This window comes from Melospiza melodia, chromosome 10, assembly GCF_035770615.1.
Source record: "Melospiza melodia melodia isolate bMelMel2 chromosome 10, bMelMel2.pri, whole genome shotgun sequence".
In the NCBI taxonomy this organism is placed as follows: Eukaryota; Metazoa; Chordata; class Aves; order Passeriformes; family Passerellidae; genus Melospiza; species Melospiza melodia.
The window spans coordinates 29,683,395-29,707,824 of NC_086203.1; the positions used below are offsets into that span (position 1 = coordinate 29,683,395).

General features: G+C 47.0%; 1 long non-coding RNA gene across 1 annotated transcript; it reads right to left on the bottom strand.

Moving 5' to 3' along the window:
- Positions 1-16,629: 16,629 nt before the first annotated feature.
- LOC134422683 (uncharacterized) lies at positions 16,630-19,437 on the bottom strand. The gene is made up of 3 exons (XR_010028864.1): positions 19,264-19,437; positions 17,172-17,305; positions 16,630-16,745 (listed from the first exon to the last, which is right to left on the bottom strand). It is a non-coding gene; the product is annotated as an uncharacterized LOC134422683 (long non-coding RNA).
- Between the last annotated feature and the right edge of the window lie 4,993 nt (positions 19,438-24,430).

Here is a 24,430-nt window from a genome sequence, read left to right on the forward strand (position 1 = left end):
GGGCGGGGGCAGGAGGCGGGCGGAGGAGGAGCCCGAGCCCGCCGGAGCAGGGCCGGGAGCCGCGGCCTCTGCGGGACCGAGGGCTCCGTGCTCAGCGCCGGGCTCACCCCGAGCGCGTTCCCCTTGATCAAGGACTGCCCTGCCCGCCTGAGGGCTCGGGGTGCCGGGGGACAGCGGCTCCTCCTCTGCTCACAGGGCACGGCCAAGGTGACCAGGGCAGAGCCGCCCCCGGTGGCACCTCCGGCGAGTCCCCAGAGCAGGCGCTGCATGGCCGGGCTGTGGGCATGGGAGAGGGGCTGGGTGTGAATAAAACGCGCCGTGGGTTAAACCTCATGGGGAAATGGCTTGACAAGAAACTAAACAACATAAGATAAAAATTTATCCGCATAAGACTTGGAGAGGGTGCAGCGAAAGGCCAGGTTGGTGCCGAGGGCGCTGGAGCATCTCTGCTGTGAGAAAGGCTGAGCTGGAGTTCTTCAACCCCGAGAGGAGATGGCTGGAATGGGATTTTATCCGTGCAGACACATTTTAGTAATTTAGTTAATAAATTTATTAAATTTATTAGGAGAGCTAGGCTCCTCTTGATGGTGCCCAGCAATGGCACAAGAGGAGAGGGCAGAAACTGATGCCCAGAGGTTCCACCTGGACATGAGGAAAAGCTTCTTCCCTGTGCAGGGGAACAGATGCTCACAGCTGATGTGAAATCTCCACCTGGGGATACTCAGACCTGTCTGGACACAATCCTGAGCTCTTGAAACTTGCCAGCAGGGTCCTGTCCTCTGTGAGCTTGGTGGCATCACCAGAAATGGTTCACGGGATGCAACCCGGCTGATACACCCCGAAAAGTTCACTGTGCTGCCCAACTCTCACACAAACCCTCTGTCTCAACATTCATTATCAATTCCTTCCCCTTTAAAAACCCTCAAAAAAGTTCTATCGTGGCCCTGGGATTTCTCTATAATAAAATGTTATATTTTTATTGCAGAAATTTTATTGCATTCTTTGTTACAAATCACTAAACCCACATGGTGCTCTTGAGCATTTCACAATTCCTCTATCTCATCTCAGCCCTGTTTGTTGCTTTCTTCCTAAAAAGGCTTTTTTGTTGTTGTTGTTGTTATTCAGGGAAAAATTCTGCATTTTCTAATTTTTCTTCAGTATCTCCTATCTCACTTCAGCAATAATATTCTCCCTGCATCAGTGGCAGAGCAAACCAATGATTAGCCAGCAAGCAAAACACTCATTTTTGTATTTTTTTAAATCAGAATTAAAGTGGTTTCGAGAACTACATTTAAAGGACAAATAAACCCTATAATTTCCTTACCATTGTGGGTGGAAAATTCCCAAACAATCATTATCTGTGCTGACCTGAATGGGCCTTTAGAGCAGCAATCAATACCACACTTGCCAAATGAGCACGAACATGCCTGTGATGATACATTAAACATTTATAAAATACAATAATCACTTAAATGATTAAGTTATGATTCCATAACTTTTTCTGCATTGTCTCAGTGTAATACTCATAATTGCAGGGTATTGTATCTGATAATTTACCATCATAAAAAAAGATACTTTTCTTGTCAAGCTGACCAACTGAAGAATTAAAATATTGTGAGGCCCTTCTCCAAACCCGAGGATTTTATTAAGAAATATTATGCTAAATATTTTGTAATTCTTCTGATATGCTAAAATATTTTTATTTCTCTTGGGTTTTTTTACTAAATTGCTGACGATATATTTGAATCACACCTTTGAGCTTGTTTCTGCACTCTTGAGGGATAGATCTTATTTTTTAGTGGCTCCTGGGATTCTCCAAAAATTCACATTTCTTTTAGGAATTCATTTTCTTTTAGGAAACCCTAAATTCAATAATAATCATAATAAAATATTAAGTAGTGGGGACTCTGGGAGTATTTTGGATGCTGTTGCAGCTCTTTGTCACCCTAACCCTGCTAACAGCTCTGTCTGTGAGCACTGTAACTCCAGCAAGGGCTTTAAATCTAAATTTGACCCCTAGATTTGGCACTAACTCTAATTTCAACTCTATAATTTACAGACATCACTATTTACCAGCTTTTTCTGCAGGGCTGTACTGAAGACAGTGAGGATTTTGGGTGAAGATTTTTTTTGAGATAAGTGACTTTTGTTAAATTCCACGTCCATCAGGACATTTAATAAATGCTGTAAGGTATAATTAATTTTTAGGGTTTTAAATTCAATCTAGAAACACGTTTAACATATAAATATTGATATTTCTTATCACAAATAGCTTAGTTTGAAGAGTCATTAATCTCACTCCCAGCACAAGGTGTGTTCCCAAATTGAGATTGGGAGAATGGAAGTTGTTTCCTACAGGGGCTTCATCCCCAGATTCATCTCCAGTGGCTGGTTGGGAATAATTGCAAAGTTGTTCTTGGTTAACCATTGAGTAGTTTGGAGTCAGAGAAGTTAAACCACCTTTCCAGAAAAAAAAAGAACAAAGGGACGGGAGTGTAAAGCATATGAAAATGCTGCTCTATTTAGAATTTAATTTAGAGTTAATTTAGTTTTCATCCTGGGTCCCACTCGCTGAGGGAAGCAGAGGATGCAGTGCTTGTTACCTGATTACAGGTGCAGTTCTCAGCACAAGGAGTTTAAATCCACCCCCAGCCTCCTCCTGGTCAGTCACTCACTGAACAGATCATTGCTCCACCAAAACTACAACCCTACCTCCCCAAAATATGCCATTTGGCCACTTTCTTATTTAACTTTTCCTCCCATTTTCCTGCTCCTGCATCTGCTTCCTGACTGCCCCCAGGAGCAAAGCTCCGTGACTGGTGAGAAGATGAAATAAGAGGAACTAAGAGCGGCTCTGCCGACAAAATCTTCCCGTGTGAGATTCCAACGCTCCTTTCCACCGCTCAGCTCCCTTCTCTCTCCACACTGGTTCAGAAAAGAAGCTGCCAATGCCTCAGCAGCCACTGCACTCCCCCGTCCCCACCTACAGCCTTGAATGAAGTGGGAAATTCAAAAATCCCCGATATTGCGGGAGCAGAGGCACTAGATGGTGCTGTAGCATCCCCTTTTGCAGCTCTGCTCTCGCAGAATTATTCAGCCGGGCTGCTCTGCGAGCTTTGGGGCTTCTGTTTTTAGGGGATTCACTGCAAACAATGGAAAAGCTTGATTTACAACATTATCTATTGATCTACAACATCATCTATTGATCTACACCATAACTATTTTAAAATAGGAGGTTTGTGGTTCTGACACGTGCTGGTTTGACCAGGCTGTTTAAAAAGGAGTCTGCATAGTCTGATTTTAAACTGGAAAAAGTTCTGTGCACTTGTGCCATTGATTTCTGCCCTGCCAATAAATTGGCTCATTATCCACCCAAACCTGCTATTCCAGGCAGAACCAAGCAATCTCTCCAAGTATTCCAAAATAAAAAGTGACTCCCTCACCTTTAGACAATTTATTAAACACTGACAGTAGAAAGCAGCTACAGGACAAAAAGGAAATCTGCACTTCAGGCATTAAAAAAAACCCAACCAGTCACAAAAATACATGAAGCCACTTTCTTACCCACAGCCAGGCAGCCCCAGCACTGAGGACACGTGTCATGTCCACATGGAAATTCATGGCTTTTCAAGTGACCAGCTGGACTTGCTGCTCCCTTTGCCACCACTTTGTTGCACAAATTAGGGAGAGGTGTTACTGCCAGTCCCAGTTATCAGCTGTGCCAGCCCAAACCCACCAGAGCTGCCCGTGTCAATGTCAAATGCACTCTAAGAGGACACAAACCACAGAGAAAGGTGACTCCAAAAGCACAAAAATCAGGGGTGGGCAGAACTGTTCTAGAACAAGAGAGCCTGGGCAAGTGCAGGGCAGATTCAGAGCAGCAGAGGATCAGTTTATCCCAGGAAGCTGATTGGCATCCCGGTGAGAACGGGGCATATTTACAATTCCTGTTCATATTTGCTGCCTGGGTCAGGCTGGTGACAAAGGAGCAGCTCTGAATATGCAGGAGCCCCAGACAAAGGGCCCATTAGCCAGACATGGCCATTACTATGCAGAGAGGCAAATTCTCCTGCCAGAGAGCCCTTGCCAAGCAAGGAAACTATTTGGCAAGAGTGCAAAACCCATATTCCACACAAGTGACAGACATCATGGCAGGGAAAGCAAATGGGGCTATAAACACAAATTTGGTTCAATAAAGGGAATGAAAAGTGAGGGGAAACTCTGTAACACTTTCTGGAAGGGGACATCAAGGCAAAGGGAGCCTTGAGGAACATTTCTGTAAATCCAGGGCTGCCAGACCCCACTCCCAGATCACCTGAGATGTGTCTGTGGCTTTGAGGTGCAGGTCAGCACAGACCTCCATTGCAAAGAAGATTTGTCAGAGATAACGGTTTAGTATTTCCTTTAACTTTTCTATCACAAAATTTTTGGTCATTTTCATGTTAATGAGGTCCCAAAATTTCAACCAGCATAAACAAGAGGGACTCCAGTGAGTCTTACAAGCTGTAACACTGCTTTTTCCTTCTCCGTTGTTCCTGCTGGGTCTGTCAGCAAATTCAATGTATTTATAGCTCAGTGTATATATAATTCTGGGCATTTTTTCCCAGGAAGATCCAAGTAGCCCTGTCTGAACAGGAGTTTATGCAGAGCTCACTGCAGTGATCCCTACTCAGAGCAAACAGTGTTGGTTTTATCCCTGTGTATATTACCCAACAAACTGTTCCCATATATTATGTAAAATCATGTAAATTGGTGTATATACATTTAGGTAGAGGGAGCTTGCTCATAAATCTCACTTCACTTTAAAATACAGAGCACTAAGTATGAGTTAGAAAAACTATTTTTCTTTCACTGTGGATTTAGAGCAGGCTCCTTCCATTATCCATGCAGGAAAACCATTCTGAACTCGGGCAGCTTGAGTAAAGTTAATAGAGCCACATTTACAACAGTATTTGACTTAATTTGGGAATTTATCCTGGAAGTTTGCCTGCAGTTTGTCATGGGGAGGAAGTCCAGTAACCTCTGCAGAGGATGGCAGTGAAAAGCTCAGGGAGGGAAAGAACACAGAAAGGCTTGGAAATCAAGACCTTTTTGGTTTTTTCACATGATAACTTACTAAAATTTACTAGAGACTGAGCGCACCGTGTTTGCAGGCTGCTTAGTCAGGGTTTCTCAATTTTTTGGGCTGAGAGATAACAATTGCTAACATCATTCCCTAACTCTTTTTAATAGTGGCACCGAGTATTGCATCACTGCAATCCAAAGGTGGGTGCACTGCAAAGATGAGGGGAAAAAAACACATGCTAAATTGTAATGGACATAAACTGCATGTAATGGTCATAAACAGCCAAGCCTGCTGGATTTCTGCCTCAGGCAGCAGAGGAATGCACTCTCCACTCTTAAGCTCTTGCAGTTCTCATTTTCAGAGAAGCATAAAATGGTTTGGTTGGAAGGAATGTTAAAAATCCTCCCATTCCACCCCCTGCCATGGGCAGGGACACCTTTCACCAGCCCAGGCTTCTCCGAGCCCTGTCCAGCCTGGCCCTGCTGTCACACACACTGCAGCCCTGCAGATCCATGACCTTCCCAGCCCTCTCTGTGGCAGACAGACCCTGAATTTCCATGTCCTGCCTTCTAGAGGATCCCCTTTGGAGGTTTTCTCCCAGATTTGCCCTAAACCGGGACACTCCACGCCCTTGGGACAGCCCAATCCCTTTGGGAGCTGAAGAAAGCCTTGCAAGGGTTCAGATTCCTCAGCTCCCCCACATTTCAGACCCTTCCAGCTGCCAGTTTTGTGTCTGCTGGATGGAAAAAGGGATCTTGCTGCGAGGGATCCTCTGTCAGATCGCCTCTCTCAGGTACAAAACACAGAGGTGTATTTTCCCTTTACCACCATAACCAGCACATCAAGAGGATTCCCCTACCTGAGAGAACATCCCAGTGAAACTCTGAGCTCACTAACAGCTTGAAGGGCTTTGGAAAAGGCAACAGTGAGAAGCTCCGCTGGGAATGGCAGGGAAATGCACGTTCAGAAACATGGAAATTCTCACTCTGCACAAGATGTTGCAGCTATTTGATTTCCAGCGCCTTCAGAGGACTACCTGAATATTTAACTGGCATCAAATCAGCTCTCAGCGGAGAGTTTGCTTGTGCCTGTGCATTCTGAGAGGTGAAAAATAACTCAGTAATCAGATTTTAAGCTGCTATCTAATTGCAGGGAAGGTAGCACTGCAGAAGAACCTCAGCAATTCAGTCCTTAAGAGTTCTCACACCAAATTTTCACCTTGTTTAAGGGCAGATGTGCATGGATTCCAGAAGGAAACAGATGTTTTCACCTCATCTGAGCTCCTTCAGGGGGGTAATTGCCTGTAAATAGTGAGGTTATTAAGCTATTTCTTGAATATCACTACCCACCAAGCATGACAAATTCATCAAAGCAGAAGTTCTACTACAGAAGTCCCACTTAAAGTTCATTTCCTCCAATGGCTGAGTGTTTAAGGAGATTTTCAGCAATAGATCATACTTTGTGGGCCATTCCCCCAACAGGTGATTTCCTACAATGTTCTGAATCACTGCAAGCTCTCCATTCTACAGCACTTAATACTGCCCGAAAATTTGTCATTGATTTCACAGCTCACAAGTATTAAGGTCTTGAAGAAGCCAACAAACTATTCCACAAGGAGCTGACCTTCATTTAATGACCTGCCACGATCACTGGAAATAAGAACAGTAACACCCAAACTGAGATTGATTCTCCCCCTTTTTCATTCATTCTATCTCATATCATCCTAATATTGTAGGTTCTTACAGGGTTTAAATATATAGATTGTCTAAATATGTATTATACAGCCAGGCATGTTTTCTTCAGAGCGTTTTTAAAATAATATATATTGTACATGTAATTTTTTTGGCATTTAGTCACACTAGAATGGAGGCCAATTCGTTTGGCCTTTGCCTAAATTTCTGAAAATCCAATCAGTCGATTAATCCTTTATTACTAATATGGACATACAAACAATTTACTAATGGCTCTAGGAGATCCTAGCTGGATGAAAAATTGGATGTATTCTCTCACTTTAAATCTCCTATTGTTTTGTTACAGAATCTCACCACCCATTCCGTGTTAGGGAAGGGAAATCTGAGGCACAAAGGCGTGAGACTGCTGGGAATTCATTTCCAAAGTCAGGTAAAATGTCATCCCATTGTTCTTTTGTAAATCATCCCCCCAGCACCTGTAGCATGAGGAAATGAAAAATGGGACAGACCATTAAGCTAAATGGCCTTTTGGAAAGCTGGAGTGAAGGCTTTACAAATGATGTATTGTGGGAGGGCAGCTCAGTGTTTTCTGTGGCTCCTTTATGGGTTGTTCTTCCCCCAGATAAGCTGGGATTGCAATGAGAAGAGGCCTGACCAGACATGTTTGCACTGCCTCCATCATTAGCGCCTGACACTCCGCTGGAAGAGGACCAACATTTTCTCAAATGCAGAACTCCGTCATTCCCTTTGGATGCCCTGTTTACTGGGAGCTGGAGAAGGAGCCTGGTGTCCCTGAGTGCGGGCAGAGGGAGCAGGATCCACTCCTGACCCTGCCCCATCCCAGAGACCTTCACAGCCCCAAGGAAAAGGCACTGCAGCAGTGACAGGTGCCACAGCGGGGTTTGAACCAGAAAACTGGGCACAACTCACAGGCTTCCTGCTGGAAATCCCTGAGTGTGCCGAGGCTGATCCACTCCAAACCCAAATCCAAACCCAAATCCAAACTCAACAGCCTTTTCTATTTACCCACTGCTCTGTGCCAAAGAGCCACTGGGGCAGCTGGGCTGAGCATGGGCAAAATTTTATCCTTGGACCAGCTGAGTCACCTGAATGAAAAGGATTCAGCCTAAGGACTGCCTGGATCTCCTGAAGCAGAATCAAAAGCAAAGAATCTGTTCCATTGACAAAATAATTAAACCATTAATAACTGCATGCATATAACTTTGGGGACTGAATGATATCAATTAAATTCAATTAACATCTGCACAATGCTTTGAGGACATAAAATGTCATGTAACTCCAAAGAAATTTTCGAATTAATCCTATTAATCCTATTTTTAGGATTTATTAATCCTAAAATAGTTTCTGCTGCATTAGCACACTGCTAAATGTGGAATTCACTGGAAGCAAAGGCAGCGGTGCTCCAGAGATTTAGGGAGGTTGGTAATCCCTTTGTATGAAAAAGTGAGGGTTTTTTACCTGAAATCAAGTTCCAGCTGAAACTGGCAGTTCCAGGTGAATCAATATTGATGCCATTTAAAAATAACCATATTCCTTGTATAGCTATTGATTCTAGCAGGAGTGACTAAAGGAAGGATATGCATAAATATACCAAAAAAGAGAAAAGTTGGATATTAATGTCATCTTTTATCATCAGAGGCACTAACATGGCTGGAAAGTATTGATTACCTTAAAAGCCCCTCATAACTAAAGAACTATTGACTTAATATTTTCTCTAATCCTCCATGAAATTTTACAGTAAGTCCTGATGTATTTTCTGTTAAGAGTTTTAGGGCTCAGCTATATCATGTACTTATCTGGAGTGTCAGCCCTGGGGCTTACAGCAGCTGAGGAGAGCTCTGCTAAAGGTGAGCAATAATTCCCAAGATTTAAGTCTGGTTTCAGGGATTTTGGAAATAGATACATCTGCTAATGTCTATTATTCTATAGCTTTTGTCTTTGAAATAATCTTCATCATTAGGGAATAATCTAATATACATTATTTTCAGTGGAAACAAGGGTTCTGCTCATAATTACTCAACTGCAGCTGTTCTGAAAATTCCCTCAGCACTGGCTAAGTGTCTCAACAGCCTTTCTTATTGCTTCCCATTTTCCTGGCACTCTGTCAGCCTGGCTTCCTAAAGCTCCAATGGGTGGTGACACTCATCCAAGTTAAATAAGGGACTAGTGAATAGAAACTTCCCAAACACCCGAATTCCTCAATCCTCAAAGTGAGAATTGAAGAATTCCCACCAGTGCCATGGCAGGGACAGCTCCCACTGTCCCAAGTGCTCCAGCCCCAGTGTCCAGCCTGGCCTTGGGCACTGCCAGGGATCCAGGGGCAGCCCCAGCTGCTCTGGGCACCTGTGCCAGGGCTGCCCACCCTCCGGGGAAGGATTTCCTCCATTTATCCAATGAACTCCTCAGCTTAGAGCCATTCCCCTGGTCCTGTCTGGCTCCAGGCCCCTCAGATCCTGCCTTGCCGTGGGGCAAACACAGAGGTTTTCCCTTTGATTCACGTTTGGTTTGAGTTCAAACCCAACAGCTGACAGGTTTCCAGCCCCCTGGATGCTCCTGAATCTCCTCTGCATTGTGGTTCTGCTGCCCTGGCTCTAATACCCCATTCCTGCCCATCCCAAACTGTGCCGATCTCCACCCTACAAACCTCACCTCCCCAGACTGCCAATGCACAGAAAAGCTTGGGCTCAGCATTTCTCCTGAGCCAATTCTATCCATTTCAGGCCTGTTTACAGAAATACCTCCCAGATCTTGCTACCAAACACCAGAACAGCAATAATATCTCTGCTTGTCCCAAAAAGATTAAAGGCTTTCAGATAAGAACCGGTTACAGAAACAATATTAAAAGAGAAGTGCAGTTCTGGAGCTCCCTGTGCCTGCCATCCTTCCCCTCCCCTGAGCAGCAGCACTGGCTTAACTCCTATTTTCCAAGATCTCTTTATAGAGTGAAATGGGATCCATCAAAGAACAGGCTTTTCCCCTTGCCTCCAGTAAAACCAAGGGCTTCTCCTGATCCCATGAGTCAGATCTAATCCTTGTGATTGGTTTTGGCTCAGCCCTGTAATCACTTATTTATGGCACTCAGTCTATCAGAGGAGCAGCCTCATTAGAGCAAACGGGGCAGTTTTTCATGTGCTCCTCCAGGGCCAGGGCCCCTCAAAGCCACTTAAGCCCCCGAGTCCTCCTTGAAGCTGGGCCTTCCCCTGGGTCCCCCAGGCAGGGTTTTCAGCCCCCACTCCCACCCAGGGCAGCTCTGTCCTCAGAGGAGGCAGAGCACAGCACTAATTATTTTAATGATTGGAAATGAACTGTGAATTTCTTAAGAGCCATTGAAGCAAAACACTTTGAGTCAATCTCCCCACATTAACAGCAGAGCGCTGGAGATTGCTCATATCTTTGAGATGATGAAGCACATCTGCTAGATTTCCCCAGCTAATAGTAGGCCAAGTGTTAAAACATCAAACTTCGCCTCCCGTCCTTCTGATGAAATAAAGGAAAAGGACAAAGAAAGAAACCCCACACAGCACCTTCCACTTGAGCCCAGCTGAGCTGGAGCTTGTGTCCATCAGGGCGTCCCCAGGGACACCTGGCAGGGCATGGGCAGCACCCACCTGGCACTGGGATCCCTCGGTGGGCTCAGGATGCCCTGAGGGATGCAGGGATGTAGGTAGGAATGCTCTGAGGGAGGCAGGGATGCTCTGAGGGATGCAGGGATGCTCTCTGGGATGCAGGATGCTCTGAGGGATGCTCTGAGGGATGCAGGGATGCTGTTTGGGACGCAGGGATGCTGTTTGGGATGCAGGGATGCTCTGAGGGATGCAGGGATGCTGTTTGGGACTCAGGGATGCTGTTTGGGATGCAGGGATGCTCTGAGGGATGCAGGATGCTCTGCTGCACAGGCCCTGCATGCATGGCTGGCTCTGCAGTGTGGCATCTCCAGATCAGCAGTTACTCCTCTATCCCTGTTTGCTTATTCCTGCTCTAACTGTGCTGCTCATTGCTGATTTGCTTTTTCTTTGTATACCCAAGGAAATGCAAATCTGGGGTTTAATCAGGAGGATGAGCCACGCCAGCCAGTGTTTGCCAAACAGTTTAGTGAGCGTGAGCACCTCCATTAGAGACAGGGGTTGCAGCAGCTCTAACAGACAATATTCAGGCAGCTCTGAGCATCCAAGCAGAAAGAAATCACCTAAAATTCATTTTTTAAAGCTCTGCCTGAGCTTGAGTCCCTTAAAAATAAAAACGCCATTACTAATTCAGGGAAGTTTTCATTCAGTCCCAAATGCTGGCGTGCAAGAGTGGCACAGAGAGCCAGGGAACAGCCCTGGGCCCGGGTCAGAGCTGTCCCCAGAGCGCCCTGGAGGAGCAGCCTGGACAGGAGAGCCCATCCAGTGCCATTCCCTGCTCCTGCTCCGTGTGGAGGCAGCATAATGTGCATCAGATTGCAAATGGAGCTGAGATTAAACACAGCTCTTAATGGCTCTGCAAACACATCTGGGAGAAAACAGCAGAGCATTCACCACTAAATTAACTCCTCATTTTTGCCAGTATGGCCCTGTTTGCATTCCACTGCAGCCTGGCCTCTGCAGATGCCTTCCCTCAGCTCAGGCAGGGCTGGATTCCTTCCTTCAGGAATAAATGCTCATTTCTGCTGGTGGGCACAAAACGGAGCAGAAGGATTTCCACAGTGCTCAGCCCAAGGCTCCTGGTGGTGGGTGATGCCAACCAGAACCTTCCAGCTCAGAGCTTGGGGCACACAGCACAGCCCAGCTCCAGGCCAGGAACACAGTGTTTCTTCTTCCCTGCTCCAGGAATCCTTTGAGGAGATTGTCCTCCTCAAAGACACTCATTATTGGAATGGATTTAGCCCATCTCATTTCACAGGCTGGGCTGGGAAAGGCCACAGAGGCTGAAATTCCAGGCTAAAGAGCCATCAGTTCAGTAACTGGTTTGGAACAGGTGCCCAGAGCAGCTGGGGCTGTCCCTGCATCCCTGGCAGTGCCCAAGGCCAGGCTGGATGGGACTTGGAGCCACCTGGGACAGGGGAAGGTGTCCCTGCCACTGGGATGGGATGAGTTCTGATGTCCCTCCCAACTCAAACCACTCTCTGATTCTGTGATAAGTGACACCACACTCCTTCTGCTCCCTGACCCCACACCTGCTCAAGCTCTCCTGGAGACAAAGTCCAAAAGGAACAACCAGGCACAATGCCATTTCCTCACTGTTCACATTCCCTTTCCAGGGCACCCAGCAGCACTGAGACCCTGTGAGCACACAGAGCCTCTGGAGCGACAGCAGCAGAACAATTCCCTTTGCACAAGGTGCTGCCAGCCTTGCACCCAGGGCCAGGTGTACAAACCTGCCCCTTCAGCAGAGCCCTCAGTGGGGTCACTGTGCTGCTGCTGCCCTGGGCTGGACACCAGCAGCACAACTCTGCCCTTCAGCCACGTTCCCAGCTTTTAAACACTGAATAATTTAACAGCAGTGCTTGTGACTGCAGTATTGCCCAGCTCACATCACTCTGATGCCTCTCATTCCTTAAACTGAGCTGGGCCCTCTGCACATGGCCATGGCTGATCCCAGAACACAGAGTGCTCCAGCCTGTCCCAGCATCCCCGCCTTGTCTCTGTGATGGAAATAATCCCATTTCATAGCCACTGCTGCATCCCTGCCTCCTCGGGGCTGCTGAGCCTCCAGCTGACCCCTGTGGTGCCTTTGCTCAGGCAGCCAAAAGTGCCAGGTTTGGAACAGGAGTGCAATATTTATCCATGGGAATACTGAGGGACAGCAGCTCACTCCCTGGCCTTGCCTGTTTGGAACAGGAGTGCAATATTTATCCATGGGAACACTGAGGGAGAGCAGCTCACTCCCTGGCCTTGCCATGGCTCCCAGGCTGAGCTGAGAAACCCAAGCCAGGATGAATTCTCTGCAGTAATTTTCCTCTTGCCCATCACCCCGTGCTCAGTACACCAGAAGTGCACATTTCTGCGTGGCTCGGAGATAAAGAACTGTTCAGATGTTTATTAAACAACAGAGCTGAATGAAATCAGTCTCATTATGTTGTCTGGAGGATGGAAGTTAATTGGAAGACAGAATGATTTACTCCAGCTTGAAATACCAAGTGGGGTTTGGAGTAAGTTAATGACAATGAGGATCAGAATGAGGGTGTGGAAAATGGAAATTTTCTTTTAATTCCTACTGAAGTACTTTTGTAAATGAGTGTGCCCTCGCCTCACTGCGAGAGGTTCCTCCCAGCTTGCTTTGCTGTTCCCCTTTTAAATGTTATCCCAGGATTAAACACCATCACTGGACACTTAAAATTAAGTACAGCAATTTGATTTTCTAAATAAAACACCAGAGAGGAGCCAGAGTGGCAACTGGGGGGAATCTCCTGGACACAGAAAATCCAGAAAGCAAGTGCAGGGAAGCTGAGGAGCAGGGACACCCACCCCTCTCTGTGCTGCCTGAAGCACTCCCACAATGGTTTGGATCCTGCCAATCCAAAATGTCACCACTGTCATTTGGGAAAAGCCAGGGTGGCATTTCCAGAGTGTTTCCACCTCTGCCTGTTGTGCCTGTGCTGATTTCTGCTGCTGAGGGGGATTCTTTGGGTAGAGGAGCCACATCTGCAGCAAATGCTGAGCATTTATTCCCCAGAATAAAGACAAATAATAGGAAGGGCTCCAAATGCTCCCAGCAGCAGTGGAATGACTGCACAACAGCCCACAGAGCCCAGAGGAGATGTCCCACGGCTAAAGTGGGATTTATACTGCACAGAACGGGAATGGGGCCATTAGCAGGAGAGCTGCAGCCAGGGGAGGGAGGGGAAATGGGGGAAAAGCCCCATTTGGGGCTTTGCTGGGATGCCAAGGCCAGGCACCAGCAGATGTGTGGGGCACCTCCAGGGCCTGGGCTCCTGCCAGGGCAGAGGCTCCCAGAATTGGGAGTGCTGTTGGGAAATGGTGGGAGAAGAGATGCTGTTGATTTTCAGTGCCCCAGGAGCGTTTCCTGCAGTGCAGATGGAGGGCAACGACAGGAGAAGGAAAGCAGCCCCAGGGCGCTGCTCTGTGCTGTCCCTGCCCCTCTTCAGCAGGGTGGATGCACAATGGGGATGCTCCACTCACCCTGTCCTGCCTCCAGAGGCCACACCTGTGCTACTCCCATTCCTCTCTGAGGGCACAGAACTCCCTCAGCTCTCCTGACTTACCCTGAACCAGGATTAAACAGATTTTTGTGCAAAGACATCTTTGTTGCTATCCAGGGATGGTCAAATTCCCCCATCACATCATGCCAGGAAATCCAATGGTTTCCTCAGCAACTTTCCATCCTCCTCCTCCTCTCCCATGGGAGAACCAACCTCCTCCCTCCCTCCTCTTGCGCCTCCTCCTCCTCTTCCATGAAAGACAAGGCACCAGCTGGCATTAAGATAAAAACCCACATTTTCTTCTCTCCTCCTCCCCACCAAAACATTCATGAGTTTTCAGCTTCGCTCGTGTTTTGCAGCACCAGTTTGGAGCAGCTTCTGGCTCGCCCTGCGTGTGTCACTGCCCCAGGGACAGTCCCATGAGCCACTGATCCCTGATGGCACACAAATCAATCCCACTAGCACAGGCTGACCATGTCCTCTCAGCGTTTCCTTACAACCCTTTTCCCCTCCCCATTCATTTATTTTTACATCTCTCAATTCCTGCAGTTGTTTATTGTTTATCTAAACATCTCAGCAGTTGTTTATTGTTTACCTAAACATCTCCCGTCATTGCCTGATACTCCCTTCCAGCCCTCCTCAAACATTCAGCTTTTCCTGCCCTTCCTTAGCTTCAACCAGCCCAGGACCAAATCCCCTGCAGTCCTTTCAGTTTAACACCTGCTTTGGTTACTCCCAAACAAGCTTGTAGCTCCAATATTTTACTCCACTAACAAACCTGGAGCTCCCACAGAGCTCTTCTGGAGGCATCTGAGTTCACCACAGGTTTAAAGATCACCCTTCCAGAAGCACCAGCTCTGACATCACTGGAAATTAAAACTATTAACATGGTTTGGATTATTTTGTCTGCAGGCAAAAGCAGATTGCTGTTGCAAGGGAATTATTCCTGAGATATTGCTCTCTGCTTGTTCCTTCACAAGGACAGAGTTATAAAAAATTATGCAATGCCATAAGCTTAAAGTATGTGGAAAAGGGAAAAATAACAAGTCTGCAACATTTGCAAGTGAAAAAATACCATGCAATTCAAATTCCTGTGGAATTTACAAACCAGAGGAGTTGTCAAGTGTCAGTCCAAGTTTCTCCTTACAGTGCATGTTTGTCACTCCCCCCAAAACTCCCCCAAGCTCACACAGCAGTGGGAGCTCAGTGAGAATCCCTCTCCAGCAGAGCCAGCTCCCTCCTGGAGTGTCCCAAGTGGGGAGGCCCCTCCAGCTAAAGCTCATCCAGTCCCACCCCTGGCACCTTCCACCATCCCAGGCTGTGCCAGGTCTCATCCAACCTGCACCCTCCAGGGATGGGGCACTCACAGCTTCTGTGGGCACCCTCCTTTAGAGTTCCTTCTGCACATCAAATACCTCATTTTTCCTGATCTTCCTCACCGTCCAACACCAACCAGCAAACCCACCCAACATTAAAACACTTTGGCCATCACCTTTGGCAGGCTCTGCCCCTCTGCAGACACCATCTTCTGCTTCAGCACAGAGGAGCAGGGGGTGTTGAGGCTGAGCTGGGTGACAGTGGCAGAGGACAGAGAACTGAGACACCTGAGGAGCTGAGGGAGATGCAGGGCACAGAGAGCTGGGTGCTCCACAAGAGCCCTTGGCAGGGTGGAGGTGCTGGGCAATGCCTGGTGGAAGGATGGAGTCTTGGGCAATGCCTGGTGGAAGGATGGAGGTGCTGGGCAATGCCTGGTGGAAGGATGGAGGTGCTGGGCAATGTCTGGTGGAAGGATGGAGGTGCTGGGCTGTGCCTGGTGGAAGGATGGAGGTGCTGGGCTGTGCCTGGTGGAAGGATGGAGGTGCTGGGCAATGCCTGGTGGAAGGATGGAGGTGCTGGGCAATGCCTGGTGGAAGGATGGAGATGCTGGGCAATGCCTGGTGGAGTCCTGGCGCTTGGGGGAAACTGCTGGAAGAGGGTTTCTTGTTCCCTCCATCAATGTATTGACCTAGATTCCTGTCAATTCCTGGATTTATCCCCAGGAAGAGATCTTGTACTGCCTTTTCAGCACACACACACTGGAGGAAAGGTACTTTACATGTCAAGCAGGCCCCTTTTCAATTAGAGCCCTTTGAATCCAGTTTAGCAGCAGAGACATGAAATAAACAGCGAGGCAGCCACAAAGCTCATCCATCCACTCCTGATTAGTTCCACAACACCTCCCATCCCTGCACCACTTCAGGTGGAACGTTCTGCCTTTCCCTGCCTCCTGAATTCTGTTTATTTGCAGAAATATTGAGTGAGGCAGCAGGATGCAGCAGGGCATTTGTCAGCGCATCGATCGGGATTTGCATGGCAGGGCGTTTGTGTGCAGCCTGTTCCTCCCCAGCGTTCACCACGGCGTGAATTCCTGGGGAATTTATGGCCCTGCTCCTTCCAACGAGCCCTGTTAAGTCCCTCGGCCCCTGACAGGTCTCAGTTGCAAACCCTGGGTTGTTCAGCACAAAACAAAAGGGCAGCGCTGCCCTGATCGATACGGACTCGCGGGAAGCTGCCAAGGGACATTCATCTCCCAGCCTGGGAGCTACAGCAGAGTTCTGCCTCTGGAGAGGCTGTGGGCACCCACACCTGCACCCATTCAAACCCACGTGCGGGATTGAATCCATGAAATCTCCCTCAGAACTCCAATCCCAGTACCTGTTTCGTCAAAGGAGACAGATCCGTGATCCACGTCCACTTGAGCCACCCGAAAGAGAGAGGGAATGCAAATATCTTCTTCACATGCTGCATTTTACTGTCACTTTTTCTCTCATTATTCCCCTCATTTTACCTGTCATTAAGAGGAAAAAAACCTTACATTTTTGTTTTCCCAGTCCCTGATTTTCAGATAATGAGAATGAGATTCCCAAGATGGGCGCAGAGCGAATTCCAAGAGCCCCTTAACCAGTTCCTATCATCCTGCTCAGCCATTTATATGGGAATGGAAGCATTCCATATATCCATCCATTTATATGGGAATTCCAGCTGTGGATATGGGAATGGAAGTGGAATTCCAGTTGTAGATGTGGCAATTTCAGCACAGCACAGGCTGGGTATTGCATTTTTAGGAATGGGTTTGATGAGGCAGCACTTGAAGCCCCCAAAGGTTCCAGCTGCTGAGGGGCACTGGGAGAAGCAGGTCCCAAAATCCAGGCCGTAAGTGTCAGGACCACATCATTAAAAGGAACAATCATTAATTACAGAGGACTTTTCTTACCTGGAGGTAACAGAGCCCTGGTTTGTGTGAATCCCCATCCATGGTGCCATAAAAATCTGGTTTTGACACAGCCAGTGGGGCTGTCCTTGGGATGAGGCAGAACCATCTGAGGAGCAGATGGAGCAGGGCAGCTCCTGACAAAAAATAGACATTCCTTTAAAAATAGATGAAAGCAACATTTAATTTAGTTGAAAGGTGGAAATGAACCATTAAGAAATCCAGGCTCATCTAAATACCTACTTGTCATGTATATTTAATTGTTTTCATTTCCATTTGGATTGTGCTCTGCACTTACACAATGGCCACAGCTTGTCCTCAAGTGTCTGAGCATGGAGAGGGATTTGAGAGGATTCTGAAAGGGAGAAGGGTGAGGAGATTTCTGGGCAAAAACAGATGCCAAAACCACCCAAAAGGCTGCTATGAAGAATTATTAGTCAGTCCTTGATAAAGAGATGCAAAATCAGAGGTAAGTAGCAGGACAAACCCACATTACAAATACATTAAAAAAAAACTGCTGGTAAAACAAACAAATAATTTTCCTTCTTTTTCTTCAAACCAGGACAAACCAGTGGAAAGTATTGCTCCAAAGCACTTCACTAATATCAGATCAGCTGCAAAAGATATTTCAGAAGCAGCTAATTACCAACCCTGTGATCGATGTGCAGTGGGATGAAGGTTGTACCTCCTGCAGGTTCCAGACCCCAGCTCCAAAGACGTTCTTCAGAGTCCTTGAAAAATTCATTTTCTTCACAACTCTCCTCATTATTTATTAGTGACTGTTATTCTGAATTCTGGATCACCATCATTTCCTCAAGCAGGAGCATAATTTTTCCTTCTCTTACCAAAACAGAGTCAGGAACTCAAGTACCTGCCCCAGGGTTTGAGTGTTCCCCCTTTTCCCCAAGCCAGGAGCCCTCATATCCAGAACTTACAAGGATCCAGCAGGAATTTATGTGAGACCCTCAGAGTCCTCAATGTTTTCTCTTTAGAAATTCCTGCCAAGGGCATTTGGTTTCAGCTGAGACAATGAAATTCAGAGATCATGACCTGGCAGGGGCTGGCCATGCAGAGAAGGTGTTTGGTCAGTACAAGCGGCACTTTAAGCACCATTTTCTCTGCACATCCACAATTCCAGAGGGATTCTGCTCCTGTGGTCCCAGGGCTGGTCAAGGATCTGACTGAACTCCCTGACCTCCACAGCAGCTGTTGAAGAACAGCTTTGCCACGAGATGTGTCAATGAGGGGCATGGAAATCCATCCCAGTGGGTCCTTCCTTATGGAAACGAGTTCTTGCACGGAGGTTCAGCTAATGCGAGCATACAAAAATGATCTCTCTCCTCAGAGACAGGACAGATGGTTCTCCCTCCTTGTGAAGGGTTGGTTTTTCAACACAAGCTGCCTCTCCAGTGGAGAGGAGGGGGGGAATCATCTCTTAATTACTGCTCCACTGGCTGAAAGCACATTCTCGGAGCAGAAGGTATTAGATGGAGTTTTCTTACACCAAAGTCAGACATCAAAAAGAAATCACAGAACTGTTTTGGCTAACAGGAGGAAAATTTATATTAAAAAACCCCACTAGAACTGGGTGATTCTTCCCCACTTTACACAGAACAACTTGAATCGAGGCCAGAGTCTGCTTTCACAGGAGGTGAAACACAAACACCCAGAGAATTAAGTGACAATTCCTCCATGTTCCTGAGTTATGGATTAGAAAAATCAGCTCAGCTGCACTGATCAATGGGAACTTCAAAGAGAAACACAGCCCATCCATTACAGTTCCTCCCAATTACATCCTTCTGCTGAGAACTGCATTTTATGTTCCTTCCAGGCTTCCAAAAAAGAGGGAGCAGGATTTTAAAAAACTGCTTCTAAGTGAGTTTTACCTTTTTATTGAATTTAAACACCACAGGACTGGTTAAATTTGGAGTCAGTTCCATACCTCTGAAATGGAAGCACCATTTTCAAACCAAAAACCAGAGACACCTCAAAGCTGTTGGTTTTTCTGATCATTTTCTTTCCTTTTTGTTGAGACTTTTTCAACAAATTTTGTCTAAACCTGTGAATGGTTTTGAGTAAGCTGAAAATCATTTACCTGCTTTGGTTGGGTGAGCTGTGGGGTTTTCATCTGAGGTCTGAGCTCTCTGAGTTGTGGAGAGGAGTTTGGGGTTGTTCCCTCCTTTTCTCCTGGAAACCACAGAGAAATGTGACTCCATCCTTCTCCCTCCATCAGCCAAAGGCTTCATTAAAGTGGAGAATCCCACCTGGAGCCAGGAAAACCCTGGAAAGCAGGAAAAGCAGCATCTCCTGAGGGTTGGTACTTTTCTATTGTGGGTTTGTTTTTACCTCCAGCCCATCGAGTGCCCAGCAGCTCCCACCATTCCCAAGTGTCCTGCTGGAGATGAGCCCGCTCTGGATGGGGATTCCCACCTGCTCCAAACCTGCCACACGTTCCCCGTTCAGGGAGGGGCTCCCTGAGCCCTTCAGAGGGTTGAGGAGCAGCTCTGCACACAAAACAGTGAATTAATTACCCCATGCTCTCCTTCAGCCGCGGCTGATCCCTGATGCTGGCTCACCAAGGTGGGACCAGCAGCAATTCCTTCCTGCCAGGCTCTGGAACACAGCAGGGCTGCTGCCCACAGCCCCCTTGGTGACCAGTCTGCTTTGAGCACCAGCAGCTCCCAATTAACTGATGGGATCTCTAAAGATCATTAACCAGTCCCCACCCTCACTGCAGTGCAACCATGGAATCACCCCTGGTTATCCAGAATTAGCCAGGGCTTGGTTGGCTTTGCAGGGCGCAGATAACAATGGATCCTGTGCAGGAAATCCTGCACCAATCATCTCTGAAATTAGGCTGCACACAGGGGACTGCTCAGCTGCCGTGGAAAAATTGCAATTTTTTTCCCCACTCCCACTCCTGCCTCCTCCCAGCCCACCTCAGACCTCCCACCTCATCATTTATTCCTGCTGTAGTTTGATCTTACACAGCCCCAGCCCCCGGAGAAGGCAATTCTGGAGTTGTTTTTTGAGCACAAAACCCCCAGGTGGACTCAGTTTGTCCTGGCTGGATGCAGTACCCTCCACTTCACACCCAATTCCTCAACCTCTCACAAATCTCTCAGCACAAGCCTTTGAGCAAACAGGGACTTCAGTAAAAACTCTTTGTAGAGGTAAAAGAGGAGGTTCCTTGTGGCAGCAGCAGAAAGAACAGCTGAATGTTCTTCAGCAGGGGCTGATTAATCCTCTTCATTCAAAAATCATTGGATTTAAAGGAATAAAACTGTTCTTGCAGCTCCTGCAAGGCAGAATGTTTTGCCCAGTTGAAAAGCTGCGTCTCATCAATGGTGGCTCCATTTGGCCAGTAATAGTCACTTCTTTTCCTTTTAATTACAATTATTTCCATGAGAAAAGTCAGAGCAGTGACTGTGAGCATTCCACATAGTTAAATTACTATTATAATTATTAATTTTTAAAAGATAGCTATATTTTAACAGAACAAACCAGGTGCCAAGAACAGAGCTGCCTCCTAATGATCTGGATTTCATTTTGATGAGAGCAGAAGTGAAGGTTTGCACTTGCAGCCCCTGATGGGGACCAAAGCCCACCCAATCTGGCCCAAACGTTTCCAGAAGACACCTGGGGTGCTCTGGGCCCATTGAGGTGACCACAATCTCCTTCTCCACAGCTTCCCAAACCTGCCAGTGCCATGCCCCATCCCTTTAATTCAAATTTCACTTGGAAATCGCACCTGGGCTGGATGGGTGCCCACATGGAAAAGCTGCTGTGCAGCCTGGGGTCAATGGGACTTTGTGGAAATCAGGAAAAATGCAAGTTCCCGTTCTACCCTGCAGGGAGAGAGGTTTTTTGGGGGGTTTTAACAGGGTGTGCAGCACCAGCAGCTCCCAGGGCTGAGCTGGACCAGGCCTGAGCAGCGCTGGACACAAGAACCTCCTTTCCTCCCAGGAAACCTCCCAGGTGCTGCTTTCCCTGACTCAGCCATCCCTCGGCCCCGAGCAAAGCAGCATTTTCCTCCAAAGGCCATTATTTGGGTAAATCAAGCGTGGCACTGCAGTCAGGGCAGAGCAGAGGAAGGACAGGACACAGCCACCCAAAGCACAAAACACCCACCAGCATCTGTGTTCTGCATCTCTTCCGAGGAGAGAAAGCTGATTTGGGCATTTCCTTATTTCCGTCCTACCAGCCCAAGTCCTTTTGGGGATTTTTAATTGCACAAAGCATTTTTCTGCTCCTTCCAAAATGCTCTCTGTGTGGAAAGTGCTGAGGAAGCAGCAGAGAGGAGTTTGTGTTCCAGCAGGTCTGGAGCAGGTCTGGAGCAGCCACTTCCCACAACAGATCCCAGCTTTGAGCCTTTTTCTAAGGGGTTGTCAAAGAAATAAATGTTTATACAGCACGTTGGATTTATCCCTGGAGTAAATCAGTGATGGTGGGGAAAAACAGGAGTGAAAGTTATCCACAGGCATGGCAGTTTGAGAGAGCCTTCTTCCCAAAGTACCTGAGCCAGGGAATCTCTCTGGAAGCTCAGCCCAGAGCCCAGGATGGTTCCCTACCTGTGCCTTTGGTTTCAATCACTCCAGAGACACAGCTCCCACTGATAGCAGCACAGCTTTTGCATTTTTGCAAAATCAGCATCTCTTTGGGGTTTTTTTTAACAGCAAAATCACACACTCAGCTTCAGGGGGAACTGGGTGGCAAAACCCCAGTGAAAATCCCAGGCAAGTCTCCTTTTTGACCTGACTCAAAATAAAAAAAATGTAATAAATAGCACTCAGCAGAGAGCTGAGGAAATGCTGCAGAGCAGTGAGTGGGATCCTTGCTTTGTGCACAATGTGTAGGAAAATAGGTGCATATAAATACACTTCTAAAACATCAAGATTCATGTATGAACTGAAAACAAAGACTTCCTACATACCCACTCAGCAATCCCACACACAGACACGAGGCTTCTGGATTTGGGTTAGAAACACTGAAGAGGGAATGTTTACATTCCTGTTTCTTCTGTGAAACTTGTTTTAAAATGAAACAAGAAGGGTGGAGAGGATCTTCTTCCAAGGGATGGAGTGACAGGACAACGGGAATGGATTTAAACTGCCAGAGTGCAGCAGGAGATGGGATATTGGGAATGAGGAATTGTTCCCTGGCAGGGTGGGCAGCCCTGGCACCCCGAGCAGCTGTGGCTGCCCCTGGATCCCTGGCAGTGCCCAAGGCCAGGCTGGGCATTGGGGCTGGAGCACCTGGGACAGTGGGAGGTGTCCCTGCCACGGCAGGGGTGGCACTGGGGGGGATTTAGGCTCCCTTCCTACCCAAACCATTCCACGATTCTGTGATTTAAATGTCTGTTTAAACCCTGACCATGGAAGCAGTCCATGGCACAGTGGGCAGGATCTGTGTGCCCCTGGATAAACCCAGGTTATCTGAGGCAGCAGCTCCTCCCCAGCTCTGCACACACAGAACGAGGAGCTCGTTAGTTAATTAAGGTTACCAAGTCCCCTTGCATGGCTCTCAGTGCAGAGCAGAGGAGCTCTCCCAGCTCAGCTGATTTATGGCATCCTCAGGGCATTCTCCTCATGTGTCCAGAGCCCAACTTCTCCTTTTCCTAAGCAATCCCAAAGCCTGACCTGCTTTGGCCTCAGCGTCGTCCGGGCACTGCCCTGGTGTGCAGTCCTGCAGCCAGAGCCAGAGGGGGATGCTCTGCTGCATTCCTGCACCCACATCTACAGCTCATAAAACCATCAAATTCTATGGCTTTAGCAAACCCCACTTGTAATTCCTTCAGCAAAATCACTCTGGTTTCATTTCAAGCATAGGTTGTTCAAATTTTCAATACCTTAATAATATTGAAATAAGTTAAAACATTTATAGATAATAACCTTCAATAAGTTGAGTGATGATAACATCAAACAAAGTTAAGTTTCACTATGTTTAGGTCTAAGTACCCTCAAGTTACATTTTATCACTTTGATATTCTGTTCAAATTGAGTTTATTATTCCTTGCCATCAGAGTTCATTCATTCCAAGTTTAAGTGTCGTTCAATATAAATTACCCTAAGTTTTGTTAAAAATCATTTGTCTAAACTATAAGATATATAATTTTATTCTATTGGCTAGATAGAATAGGTGGATATTGCCATCCCCTCCCAGTGCCACCCTTGGGCAGCTGTGGTCCTCTGGAATGCCAGGCCACAGAGCTGGCAGCTGCCCAGGAGAGCAGGGAATAGTTTTTCCCCCTCTATTTTTGTATTTACTAAGACATTACCTTATTCTGGGAAAAAAAAAAAATCTCTTAGTCCACGAGTTATTCCTGTGGGTAGAAAAAAATCCTTTTTTTTTTTTTTTCTAAAAATAAACCAGCCTGACAGAAATTCATGAGTTTATCAAATTTTTAAGGGACTGACAAACTCCTAAGCTTAACTTAGGATCCAGTTTTCCCGTGGCAGTTTCTCAGCCCTGTTAGAAGCTGGAGATACTGGAGTGTGGAACAGAGATATTCCCAGATTTATGGTGAGCCTGACAATGATTATGTAGCCCATTGAGATGGAGTGGTGTGATTTAGTGCTTTGGAGGCATTTGTCAGGCCTGATGAATGCATCTGGTGATCCAGGCAATGAAAATGTGAGATTTCCAGGCAGTGGCAGATAAAGGATGCTGCCTGACACACAGGGCTATGGCAGGGGCTATGGAAGGGGATAAAATTTTTATTTGTTTCTCATTTAGAGTTTTAGAGGGAGATGGGAAGGAAGATAAACTTCCTTCAGCTGAAGAGGCTGTGGAGAGGGTGTATCCTAATGAATATTTGGCTTTCTTGTGTCCTGGATTCTCACCTGCCACAGCTCACCTGCACAGGAAATCCAGGTGGGTGCGCTCAGGGACAGCTCCTGGGCATCTCCAGGCTCCCCCAGCACTCCCAGCTCTGCAGAAAGACGTGGAAATACTGATTTTCTCATTTGCCTGCTGTGGAGCACACTAAGGTTTGATACAAAGCCAGCTGGAAATGAGAAATTGCCTTTAGATGGGGCCGAAATGTGGGCATTTTCTTAGACAAAATGAGTTAAACGAGCTTTTGAAATTCCAGCCATATCCAGGCAATTTACAGCTCATTTTGGTTTCCAGTTCCCAGACAGAAACGGGTTCTTAGGAAAACAAGGTGTTTTGAGATGTGCTTTCTCTTGAATTTGTACACAGATCCCAGAACCCCAGGATGCTTTGGATTGGAAGAGATTTTAAAACTCACCCCATCCTAC